Raw genomic sequence first — 12832 nt, 5'->3', positions numbered from 1 at the left:
CACATCTTTTAATAAGGATTGTTTTCCTTATTGATTTCTGGGAATCTTGTTTCAGATACTACAAATTTGTCAATATATTTTCTGCAAATTCATGACTTTTCTTTCCACTTCATTCCTGGGATCCTTGATGAATACCAGTTTTCAATTTTTATATAAAATTGATGAATCTTTTCCAGCAGCATTTATTATATAACTCATTACTTGCCACACTAGTCTGTAATTCTCCATTATCATACATTAAGCCTAGATTATACACTGGGGTCTGTTTGTAGACATACTTATGGATTATAAATTTTTGTAAATATTGTATCATAATAGAAATAAATGTTTATATATCTCCTTATTTAAGGTTTTGTTTCTCTGCATCTTGATTAAATTGAATATGTTTCATATGCCTGATGGAAATGTATTTTTTTACGGGTTTTTTGTTGTTGTTTATACACTTTACCCACTCTACCACTGGGGCTCATTCTTGTGGTCCACTGATATCCAAGGGAGGAAAGGCAGCTACCTTAGTTCTAGGCACTGCCATCTCTGTAACCTCTGCAACAAGCAAATCATTGGTTCCTTAATCTGCTTCATCCAATCCATCTTCACCACAGATTACCTCATCATTTACAAACCATCAGGGATGCCCAATGGCCTTAAATATTTAGCTTAGTTGGTAAAGAATCCGCCTGCAATGCAGGAGACCCCGATTGGATTCCAGGATCAGGAAGATCCCCTGGAGAAGGGATAGGCTATCCACTCCAGTATTCTCGGGCTTCCCTTATGGTTCAGCTGGTAAAGAATCTGCCTGCAATTTCAGGAGACCTGAGTTCGATCCATGCGTTGGGAAGATCCCCTGGAGAAGGGAAAGGCTACCCACTCCAGGATTTTGGCCTGGAGAAGTCCATGGACTGTATACTCCATGGGGTCACAAAGAGTCACACACTACTTTCACTTTCTTTCTTTTCACAAAATCCTTAGCCTGAATTGGAACATCTTCAGGTTCCTGGCTGGTCTCCAGCTTTGAAGAGTTCTCATCAGTTCTCTAAATTTTTCTTGATCACAGCCCAAGTTCAAACTTCCTGAAAGAGTCTATTAACCCTCACATTCTAATCCCAAATCCTTAACTGTCATCTCCATGCACGGCCTACTACGGTCTCATTTCTGGGCACTGCCTTGTCAATAAAAGTACTTGAAAAGAAATCAGAAGAGAGTAAGAGAACAAGTCTTGCATTTCTCTGGAGATAAAACTTTGTAGGCAGAATGAACAGCAAGTGCAGAGGCTTCAGCTGGGCCCCACACTGGCTTGTTAATTGAAAAGCAAGGCAGTCTGAGGGATGGAGCAAAGTGAGTGCAGGAAGGTGCTTTTTTTTTTTTTTCCCAAGAACTTGCAGTTCTTTCTTTCTTGCATGCTAGCTTTCTCTAGTTTTGTCAATCAGGGGCTACTCTCCAGTTGCAATGAGTGGGTTTTTCATTGCAGGACCTTCTATTGTGGAGGACGGGCTCTAGAACACTTGGGCTTCAGTAGTTGTGGCACACAGGGGGCAGTTCCCCCAAGGCAAGAGAAATCCTCTGGACCAGGGAGTGAACCCATGTCTTCATTAGCAGGCAGATTTTTAACCACTAGGCCACCAGGGAAATACAAGAAAGGGTTAACAGAAGTCGGAAACCTAGCAAGGGACCAAGCAGATTTTTTTTTTTTTTTTTTAAAGATTGATTTTGGCCCAAGAGAAAAGACAACAATTGCAGAAGCTGAGGTTCTTGACTCAATCAACTGGATCAATGGAACTGCCTTCACTTAAACAGGGAGGCCTGAGAGGGGGTTAGGGGTCAATTCGGGACTTCGAGGTTGAGGTTGGAAGTTTTAAGTTTGACTTATGACTAATGAGACATCCAAGCAGAGATACGGAGCTGGAACTTTGGATATACAAGCCTGGAGATTCAAATCCTAACCTAATCACCGTCTGGGTGGTAACGATGTCATTATGATTAGATTTCCGTGCTTGGACAGTATATATAGGAACTCAGAGCTCTAGAGACATAGACTTGAGAGTTGCAGTAGGTCCGCAGTCTGGAAGACAAGGAGAGAAAAAGGAAGAAGTAAAGAAACTTGAGCATCACTGACATAAACAGAATCTCAGGAGAGGATTCGGTCCTGAGAGCCCTGAGAGAAAAGCCTTTCAAGATGGACAGAGCTCCAAATACTCCAAGTAAGAGAGGGCTGGGAATCGATCACTGGATTTTTGCAATGCTAAGATCGTTGATTGGTGACTTCGACAAGAGAGATGTCTGTGGAGTTGGATGTAAAAGACTGACTGGAGTCAATTCAAGAGACAATGAGCAGGAAATATATCACCGACATGCAAACACAAATAGGACTCTTTAAAAGCAGTTTTCTTGTACAAGAAAATAAACACACAGTTGCAATAGAGATTTTGGGGCTCTAGGGCATGGGTACGGTAGTTGATGTGCCTGGGCTTAGTTGCCCCAAAGGCATATGTAATCTTCTCAGAGCAGGAATCAAACCCATGCCCCTTCCATTGGCAGGCAGATTCTTAACCACTGGACCATCAAGGAAGTCCCATAAGAGATTTAAAAAAATAATAATATTTTAATTTATTTTTGGCTGTGCTGGGTCTTGGTTGCTGTGCCGGCTTTTTCTGTCGTTGTGGCAAGCAGGGGCTACACTTCATTGCAGCAAGTGGGTTCTCACTGTGGTGACTTTTCTTGCTTCGGAGCACAGGCTCTAGGACACATGGGCTTCATTAGTTGTGGCACGTGGACTCAGTAGCTGCAGCTCCTGGGCTCTAGAGCAGAGGCTCAATAGTTGTGGCACATGGGCTTTGTTGCTCCAAAGCATGTGGAATCTTCTTGGATCAGGGATTGAACCTATGTCCCCTGCACTGGCAGGCAGATTCTTTACAACTGAGCCACCAGGGAAGCCCCCGTAAGAGCTTTTGAATGTGTTTCTATAACAAACTCTTTTTCTGGATTTTTCTTAGGTCAATCTGAGTATTTGATTTCTGAAACTCAAGGACAACATCTAGTACAGAAGACCCAAAGGAAGATAATCATGGACCTATGTCAACAATGGCTGGAAATGGGTGACAACTTCACAAAATCAGAAAGCTGGAGTAAGTATGAATTCAATGGAAATCAAATAATAAGCAAATGCACTGCCTCTTATCTTTCACTCCATTCTTAGTTGTTGTGGCGTGCCTACGTGCTAAATTGCTTCAGTCATGTCTGACCCCATGGACTGCAGCCCACCAGGTTCCTCTGTCCATGAGATTGTCCAGGTAAGAATACTGAAGTGGGTTGCCATTTCCTCCTCTAGGGGATCTTCCTGACCCAGGAATTGAACCGGAGTCTCTTTATGTCTTCTGCATTGGCAGATAGGGTTTTTACCACTGTGTCACCTGGGAAGTCTAATTGTTGTGGCACCAATAACCAAATCACAGAAGCTCATTCCTAATGGACTCTTAATTTTCAGGCCACATGGATACATCTAGGTCACAGAATAACTGGACAGTCCTAAGTACAACATATATTACAGATGTCATATAACATTACTGATCTAGGTATAATATTATTAATGCATTTCATCAGCTTTTCTGTAAGCCTCTTCTATCCTACTTTGTTCTTCCACACATCTTCTGAAACTCCTTTATCATTTGCTTAGTTTTATATTTTTTATCACATATGTATATACCCTTCAATAATATTATTTGGTTTTTGAATACTATTTACTTTGGAGAATTGTTCTTTTTTGGTTTATTTTTAATTATGAGACTTGTTCTTTTTACTCAGAATTATAATTCTAAAGTTCACCAAATTCTTAAATTAGCTTTAATCATTAACTTCATTCTGATAATGCTGTTCAGTTATTAAGTTGTGTCTGACTCTTTGAGACCCCCATGGAATGCAACACACCAGGCTTCCCTGTTCTTCACTATCTCTCAGAGTTTGCTCAAACTCATGTCCATCAAGTTGGTGATGCCACCCAACCATCTTATCCTCTCCTGCCCTCAATCTTTCCCAGCATCAGGGTCTTTTCCAATGAGTCAGCTCTTCCCATCAGGTGGCCAAAATACTGTCATTCTGATGATAGACATTGAATTATTTCCCCTCCTGATGTTTCAGATCATGAACGGTACCAGATTTTTATTTGTGTCTCCTCTTCAACATATGCAAGTAAGTCTCTAGGGTTAAATCAAGGATAAGAGAATCTATAATTTTACAAGAAAGTGCAAAATTGTTTTCCAAAGGAATTCAATCAACTCACACCTCTAATAAAAATACCTGCAAGTTCTTTTCAACCTACCGCTGTCTCATATTTGATATTATTTGATTTCTTCATTTCTGTCTATCAAGTAACTATAAAAAGGCAGCTCATTCTTATCTTCATCTTGATTATTCTTTTTAAAATATTAGCCATTCAGATCTACTTCTGACTCCCAGCCCTCACACACACACAGCTTTTTTTTTCTCTCTTGGATTTTTTTTTCCTTATAGATTTATGGGAGCTCTTTGCTCTAGATACCAAAAATTTGTCAGTTTTCTGTTACATATATTTTCTGCCAATTTATGGCTTTTCTCTCTACTTTATTCATGAAATCTTTGGTGAATAGCAGTTGTCAATTTTTATATAAATTTGATCAGTTTTATCTAGCAGCACTGATTAAATAGCTCATTACTTCCCCCCACTGATCATAAATTCTCCATTATCATACATCAATTTTTGATTATCTACTAGGGTCTAACTTTAGCCCCCCTTTCCTTTTCAGTGGTGAACTTGTCCATTTGTACAATCATTCTTTTCTGTTTCAATAACTATTGCTGTTCATTATGTTCCTAATTAAACTCTTCTGATGTGTCTCGGTTACTTTTAAATTACTGATTTGGTTTCTTAAACAGTGTAAGTGATGGAATCACATAATATATAGATTAAGCCAGGGTACTTTAAGGTAAAAGTGGTGATATTAGTAATTATGCCAGGACATAAACATATGCCAGGAGGACCCTTGGAAAAGTGAAATATAAGGACAAATTTCTAAAAATTAGCAAATTTGCTGAAATAGAAATAGAAAGCCTGTATAGTCCTTAACCTGACTGCTGATGCAGGAGAACTAAAAGAGGCAGGTTTGATCCCTGGGTCAGAAAGATCCCCTGAAGAGCATGGCAACCCACTCCAGTATTCTTTTTTTTTTTTTTTCTTTTTTTATCCCAGTGTTCTTGCCTGGAGAATCCTATGGATAGAGGAGCCTGGGGATCTATGGTCCATAGGATTGAAAAGAGTCAGACACGATTGAAGTGATTTAGCATGCATAGTCCTTTAAGGAAGGTCAATCATAGCTAATTTCATTTCAAGTTCACTTATTTTTGAGTACTTAACATCACATACAGATGTTTCAACTTCAATAAATAGCCTTTCCTTAGGAAGTATTTATTTATCACTACTTAGCGTTCAAAAGAAAAATTTTTTCACACCATTCTTTTCATGAAAATCTTCACTGGTTTAGACAATTTGACTTTTCCTTTCCTCTGCTTCCCAACAATGTCTGACACTGCTATGTTATTAAAATCAAATATATTCTCACACTGAAGAATACCATGATCTGAATGTTCAATTTAGCTGCAACTTGATTTTATTCCACAGATTCTGGTGCACAGAAACAACCAGGATGCCTGTGATCAAAATCATCTTGAAGTTGAAAGGAAGACAGAGAAGAGAAAGAGAGGAGGAGGAGGAGAAAAGGAAGAAGTCATAGAAGAGAACTTGGAAAAGGAGAAGGACGAGAAAGAAAAGAAAAATAAGAAATGATACCAGAAGAAAAAATTTGTCAGCAGACCCCTCATGGACACTCTCTGGGCAATGTTTAAATTTAAAAAAAATCCCACATTTCAGGATATTTCATCACTTGCACTTGAATTTAGCATGACAGAGACTCAGGTATGACCACATGTTTGTTTACTGACAAAGTCCCTGGTGTACAACTCTTACCCATATAAACCATTATCCTTATTTCTGGATGAATCACCTCTCAACATTTTTTTTTTTTTTTTGGCAGATAAACCGATGGTTTTGTACAAAGAGGAAGATATACAAAAAAGAAATACACTGGAGGGCATATAAAAACAGAAGAGGTAAGGATGTCTGACATGTAGAACATAAAATGGAAAAAATACATTGACCTCTGGAGACACATTGTGTTCCCACAGTTGAATATCCCATCAACTTTCTGTCCTATTTTTCAGTCCCCTCAACAGACATAAATACACCTGTGGTCATGCCACCATTTATCATGTAATCATATTACCAGACACAGAATGGCAGCCATTAGATTTTTATTGACTAAATAATTTTGTCTTTTCTTTGTTTCTTAGATGTTAAATATATTTGGTGCTTGTCTTTCCTCACTGTTGTTTGGAAAAAGCTCATATGATGGGAAGGAAGATAAAGATAAAAACAACATCAACACTTTTAATGGCACTGGTTGTTTATGGAAGTTGTATATATTATTTATGGATATTTATGTATAAATCTTTAATATTACCTCATTGATTGTCATTCTAGACCCAAAATGAGGAAATTGAATTGTTAGGAAAGAATGTGAGGACTTTCTTGATGGTGCAGTGGATAAGAACCCACCTGCCCAATGCAGGGGAAAAGGGTCCATCACTGGTCTGGGAGGATTCCACATGCCAAGGAGCAACTAAGCCGGTGAGCCACAACTACTGAGCCAGGGCTCTAGAGCCTGACAGTTGCAACTAGTGATCCCCGGCACCACAAGGACTGAAGCCTGCCCACCTTAGAGCCAGTATACCGCAACCACTGAGCATGCGTGCTGCCACCACGGAAGTCTATGGGCCTGGAGCTGTGCCCTGCAACAAGAGAAGCCACTGCGATAAGAAGCCCAGGCACAACTAGAGAGCAGCCCCGTTCTCCAAACCCAGGGAAAGCCTGCCGGCAGCACTGAAGACCCAGTCCAATCGAAAACAATTAAACTTTTGAGTTAAAAATTAAAAAATGTGATTTCATCAACAAGTGCCAGTTCCTAAATGTCTAAGCCTGAATTTGTAATTTCATCTCTCTGGTAGAAATGCTCTGTGGTTTTTTTTTTTATTTTTTTGCTCTGTGTTTTAAATTTTACTTGATCACAAGTTCAAACAAAATTTCCCAGAACCTTCCATTAACCCTCAAGCTCTAAATCACAAATTCTAATAGTTTTCTCAGGTACAGATTTAAATCTAACTTCTGGACACTGCTTTGTCAACAAATATATTTAGAGAAAAACTGGAGGAAGGTGAGAAAAATTATCTGATAGAAAACAAACTTATAGTTACCAAATGGTAAAGAGGGTGGGAGAGGGATAAAAGGAGCTTGGAATTAGCAGATGCAAACTACTAGAAATGAAATGAATAAATGAGAAGGTCCTACTGTAGAGCACAGGGAACTATATTATATTTAGTATTATAGGCTATATTCAGTCACATATAATAAACCATAGTAGAAAAGAGTATGAAAAAGTGTATATATATATATATAAACATATTCAGCTATATAGCTATATGATTCAGCTATACATATATATACACACACATATGTATAACTGAATCACTTTGCTGCTGGGCTGGAGGAAGCCCAAGCTGGAATTAAGATTGCCAGGAGAAATATCAATAACCTCAGATATGCAGATGACACCACCCTTATGGCAGAAAGTGAAGAAGAACTAAAGAGCCTCTTGATGAAAGAGGAGAGTGAAAAAGTTGGCTTGAGGCTCAACACTCAGAAAACTAAGATCATGGCATCCGGTCCCATCACTTCATGGCAAATAGATGGGGAAATAGTGGAAACAGTGGCTGACTTCATTTTTCTGGGCTCTAAAATCACTGCAGATGGTGATTGCAGCCATGAAATTAAAAGATGCTTACTCCTTGGAAGGAAAGTTATGACCAACCTAGACAGCATATTAAAAAGCAAAGACATTACTTTGCCAACAAAGGTCCATCTAGTCAAGGCTATGGTTTTTCCAGTGGTCATGTATGGATGTGAGAGTTGGACTATAAAGAAAGCTGAGTGCCATAGAGTTAATGCTTTTGAACTGTGGTGTTAGAGAAGACTCTTGAGAGTCCCTTGGACTGCAAGGAGATCCAACCAGTCCATCTTAAAGGAGATCAGTCCTGAGTGTTCCTTGGTAGGACTGATGTTGAAGCTGAAACTCCAGTACTTTGGCCACCTCATGCGAAGAGCTGACTCATTTGAAAAGACCCTGATGCTGGGAAAGATTGAGGGCAGGAGGAGAAGGGGACGACAGAGGATGAGATGGTTGGATGGCATCACCGACTCAATGGACATGGGTTTAGGTGGACTCCAGGAGTTGGTGATGGACAGGAAGGCCTGGCATGTGGCGGTTCATGGGGTTGCAAAGAATCAGACACGACTGAGTGACTGAACTGAACTTGCTGTACAACAGAAACACAACAATGTAAATCAGCTATATTTCAATTTAAAAAATACTTTTGGAAAATAAGTCTTGGGAATTCCCTGGCAGTCTAGGAGTTAGAACTCAGCACTTGTACTGCCGGGCCCGTGTTCAATCCCCCATCAGGGAACTGAGATCCTGCAAGCCATGGGGCATGACCAAATTTTAAAAAGAAAAAGAAGGAAAAAAAAAAGAAAAAAAGACTCTTGCTTTTATATGGAAATATAAATTTCTAGGCACAGCAAACAGCAAGTGCAAAGACTGAAATTGCAACCATGCTAGGTTCATTTACTGAAAAGCAGGCTAAGCAGAAGGGATGGAGGTAAATGAGAGGGGAAGTGTTAAGACATAAGAAATGGAGCAAGGGGCCAAATCCTTTAGAAGTTTGCAAAATCTCTGGCTTTTCCTCTGTAAGATATTGAAAGCCACTGTCAAGGTTTCAGTCATGGCATGATATTGTGTAATTTACATTTTAAAAGAACTACTCTGATCAGTTGGAAATAGTCTGTGGGATGGGAAGATGAGAACCAGACACCAGAAAATGTTTCTAGTTTAGAGGTGATGGTGGTCAGAAGTTGAAGATTTGGGGGTATATTTTGAAGAAAGGAAAGCAGATTTTCTGACAGATTGAATTTAGACTAGAAGTTGTAGCTTTGAGATACACAGTAGGTCCTCAGTCAGGGAGAGGGAGAGAAGAGTAGTAAAATCAAAGAAAAGTGGAATGTGCATCATTGACACAGAAGGAATCTCAGAAAAGGATTGGGTCCTGGGAGCCCTAAGAAGAAAGCCTTTCAAGGTGGACAGAGCTTTATTGATTATGATTTCTGGAAATTCTGTGTTATAGATACCAAAAATTTGTCATTTTCTGTTACATGCATTTTCTGTAGATTTATGGCTTTTCTCTCTACTTCAGGAAATCTTTGAATAGCTGTTCTCAACTTTTATATAAATTTCATCAATCTTTTCTAGCAGCATTTATTAAATAACTCATTACTTCCCCCTCTGATCTTTAATTCTCCATTATCTGACCCCCCCCCACACACACACACATACACTTATATACATTCACTTCAGGTCAGATCAGATCAGATCAGTCGCTCAGTCGTGTCTGACTCTTTGCGACCCCATGAATCGCAGAACGCCAGGCCTCCCTGTCCATCACCAACTCTCAGATTTCACTCAGACTCACGTCCATCGAGTCAGTGATACCATCCAGGCATCTCATCTTCTGTCGTCCCCTTCTCCTCTTGCCCCCAATCCCTCCCAGCATCAGAGTCTTTTCCAATGAGTCAACTCTTCGTATGAGGTGGCCAAAGTACTGGAGTTTCAGCTTTAGCATCATTCCTTCCAAAGAAATCCCAGGGCTGATCTCCTTCAGAATGGACTGGTTGGATCTCCTTGCAGTCCAAGGGACTCTCAAGAGTCTTCTCCAACACCACAGTTCAAAAGCATCAATATTTACGGAAACTCTTTCTATATAATTGACATGATTCTAGGTGCCAGATGAGTGAAGTGGACAAAAATCTTGCTATCATGGCATTTTCAAGATTGAGGTGTCTATGGGGAATATGTAAATCATTTGTCCAGTTTCTTAATTTTCAAGTTATTGTGGGCAATGATCATTTATCCCTATATTTTGGTCATAATCAGGTGTGATATTAGCAACCTATGTTAGAGGATAAGTGGTCAGCACAGAAAATTAAGCCATAAAAAATGATATACTGCTTTTCGAGTCTTCATTTTCCTGTGAAGAATCCCATATGTAAAATCATCAAGTGAAGTGAAATACTGTTCTCTTTTTAATCTGTTTTGTGTCAACTTAATTCTTGAGCCCAGTCAGGGACCACGTAAGAGTAGAGGTGAAGTTCTGCATTCCCTAAAGCTGCTTTACAGATAAAAGAACTAGAAAATCAGGTTAAATGAACTTGGCCACCATCCAAATAGCTCTGGAATTCAAACCCTGGTCTGGTTAACCTCAAAGCTAAAACTTGCCTATCTAAGTTCCTCCAAACCATACCACACTGTCTATAATTTGCAGAAGCGAAGATGAAAGAATGAAATTAATCTGAATTTCGCAAAATCCTAAAAATGCTAGCTATCTACTGTGACCACAGAATCGTCATCTTTTTTAGCTATAACCTTTGACATTTTGGAGAACACCCTGCCATTCTTAAGATTTTTAAAAATCTTAAAGGAAGATAATGCCTTTAAAAGCAGGGGGTATGAAACGAATTACATGTTCAGGGAGTAGGCATAAAATACAAGTACAGAAAAAAAATACAAGTGGGCAAAAAGGGGTAGGAAAAAGGGAAGCAATCTAGAATAGATGAGGACATGGGTGAAATGGGCATCCTTAAAATTAAATAGACCAACTGTGACAGTCAAGAACAGCCTTGGGCATTATGACTAAATGTAACGTGGTATACTGAGAAGTATTCTGGAAGAAAAAAGAAAACAGAAGTGAGCCCCTCCTCACCCTGAGATCGGACAACAGGAAGTCGGACCCTAGACGCTGGAGGCCCTGCTTCCTGCCTACGCTTGCTGGTGAGGTACCAGCGGCGCACGGCTCTGCCGGGCCAGGGGAGCCTGCAATTCAGAGCCCGTCCCGAGCTGCCTGCCCCGGTATGGAGGCTGCGTCTTCACCTAGATGACGTTAGCTCCTGAGGACGCCTGGATGGGCACCTACCTTGAAAATGAAAGTTGCTCAGTGGTGTCTGACTCTCTGCAACCCCATGGTCTATACAGTCCATGGAATTCTCCAGGGCAGAATACTGGAGTGGGTAGCCTTTCCCTTCTCAAGGGAATCTTCCCAACCCAGGGATCAAATCCAGGTCTCCCGAATTGCAGGTGCATTATTTACCAACTGAGCCACAAGGGAAGCCCATATAGGCCAGATGAAAAGAACTTTGTTAATAATGAATACCAAATTCAACAAACCAAATATGTCAACTGCCACTTTCAACACCTAGGTATTAACTTTGACTTTATTCATAGGTAATATACAAAACAGCTAAATCAACCAGGATTCTAACATAGAAACAGAACCAGTAGGTTATACACCTGTATATAAATATTTATTTCAAGGAATCGTCTATGTGGCTCTGAGGATCTAGTAAACCCAAAATCCAGAGGGCCGGCCAGCTGGCTAGAAATTCTCAGACAGTAGCTAAAGCTGCAGTCCAGAAGTGAAATTTCTTCTTTGGGGAAACCTCTGTCTTGTTCAAGGACTTTCAACTGATTAGATGAGGCCCACGTAGATTAGTAAGAATAATGTTCTTTTACTTAAAGTCAGCTGATGGTAGATGTTAACTACCTCTACAAAAATACTTTCACAAAAACACTCAGACTAATGTTTATAATTGAATACCTGGGTACTGCTGACTAGCCAGGTTGACACATAAAATTAAGCATCATAGCTCATCCCTTGTGAACATGGCACCCATATACATCTCCTTAAACCATATTTAACCTACAAATAAAGAAAATAGCAAAGTCATATTTCTACCTAACATAATAAAACTATCGTGTGTACAACCAGAAATGTGCTCTTTCCCAGCAAGATAGTACAAAATCTGGGTGATACTCACTCTTCTTGGTATGAAAGTCACTCAGTCATGTCTGACTCTTTGTGAGGCCATGGACTGTATAGTCCATGGAATTCTCTAGATCAGAATACTGGAGTGGGTAGCCTTTCCCTTCTCCAGGGGATCTTCCCAACCCAGAGATCGAACCCAGTTCTCCCGCATTGCAGGTGGATTCTTTACCAGCTGAGCCACCAGGGAAACCCAAGAATATTGAAGTGGGTAGCCTATCCCTTCTCCAGAGGATCTTCCCAACCCAGGAATCAAACCAGGGTCTCCTGCATTGCGGGCAGATTCTTTACCAACTGAGCTATCAGAGATCTCCTTGATACACTGTATCTTAAATACACTGATGTAAGTTAATTATTATCTATACATCTTATGTTAGCTGATACAGGGATCAGAGAAGGATGCAAACAAAAGGATTTGCTACACACACACACACACACACATAACTCTTATGGAATGAATTATGTTCTCCTCAAATTCAACTACCTCCATTCTTGACATGTCTCTTAAGGATGGAAATAACAATTCCAAATGTGCTATACAAGATAAAAATCTGTGGATGCTAGAGTACATGTAATCTAGTTAGAACACTGAAAGAAGTAATAGTTATTTTTGTTCATGGAATGGTTCATTGATATTGAAAGTGAAAGTGTTAGTTGCTCAGTTGTGTCTGACTATTTGCAACCCCATGGACTATAGCCCACCAGGCTCCTCTGTCCATGGAATTCTCCAGGCAAGAGTACTGGAATAGGTGGCCATTCCCTTTCT

The 12832-nt window shown here is 39.9% G+C and overlaps 1 long non-coding RNA gene and 1 other non-coding gene across 3 annotated transcripts in view; one reads left to right on the top strand and one right to left on the bottom strand.

Annotated features, from left to right (window-relative positions):
* LOC123333198 overlaps window positions 1-12832 on the bottom strand; it is a 32928-nt gene that overhangs the window by 6739 nt on the left and 13357 nt on the right. The window lies entirely within an intron of this gene.
* Window positions 2010-7036, top strand: LOC123333197. Of its 2 annotated transcripts, none has more exons than XR_006640916.1 (5): window positions 2010-2198; window positions 2991-3122; window positions 5648-5941; window positions 6060-6135; window positions 6376-6492. It is a non-coding gene; the product is annotated as an uncharacterized LOC123333197 (transcript). The 2 variants fall into 2 exon arrangements; XR_006640915.1 differs by lacking the exon at window positions 6376-6492 and adding an exon at window positions 6566-7036 and having other exon boundaries at window positions 2011-2198.

Source organism: Bubalus bubalis, chromosome 4 (assembly GCF_019923935.1).
Source record: "Bubalus bubalis isolate 160015118507 breed Murrah chromosome 4, NDDB_SH_1, whole genome shotgun sequence".
Lineage (NCBI taxonomy): Eukaryota > Metazoa > Chordata > Mammalia > Artiodactyla > Bovidae > Bubalus > Bubalus bubalis.
This window is presented reverse-complemented; position numbering and strand designations above follow the sequence as displayed.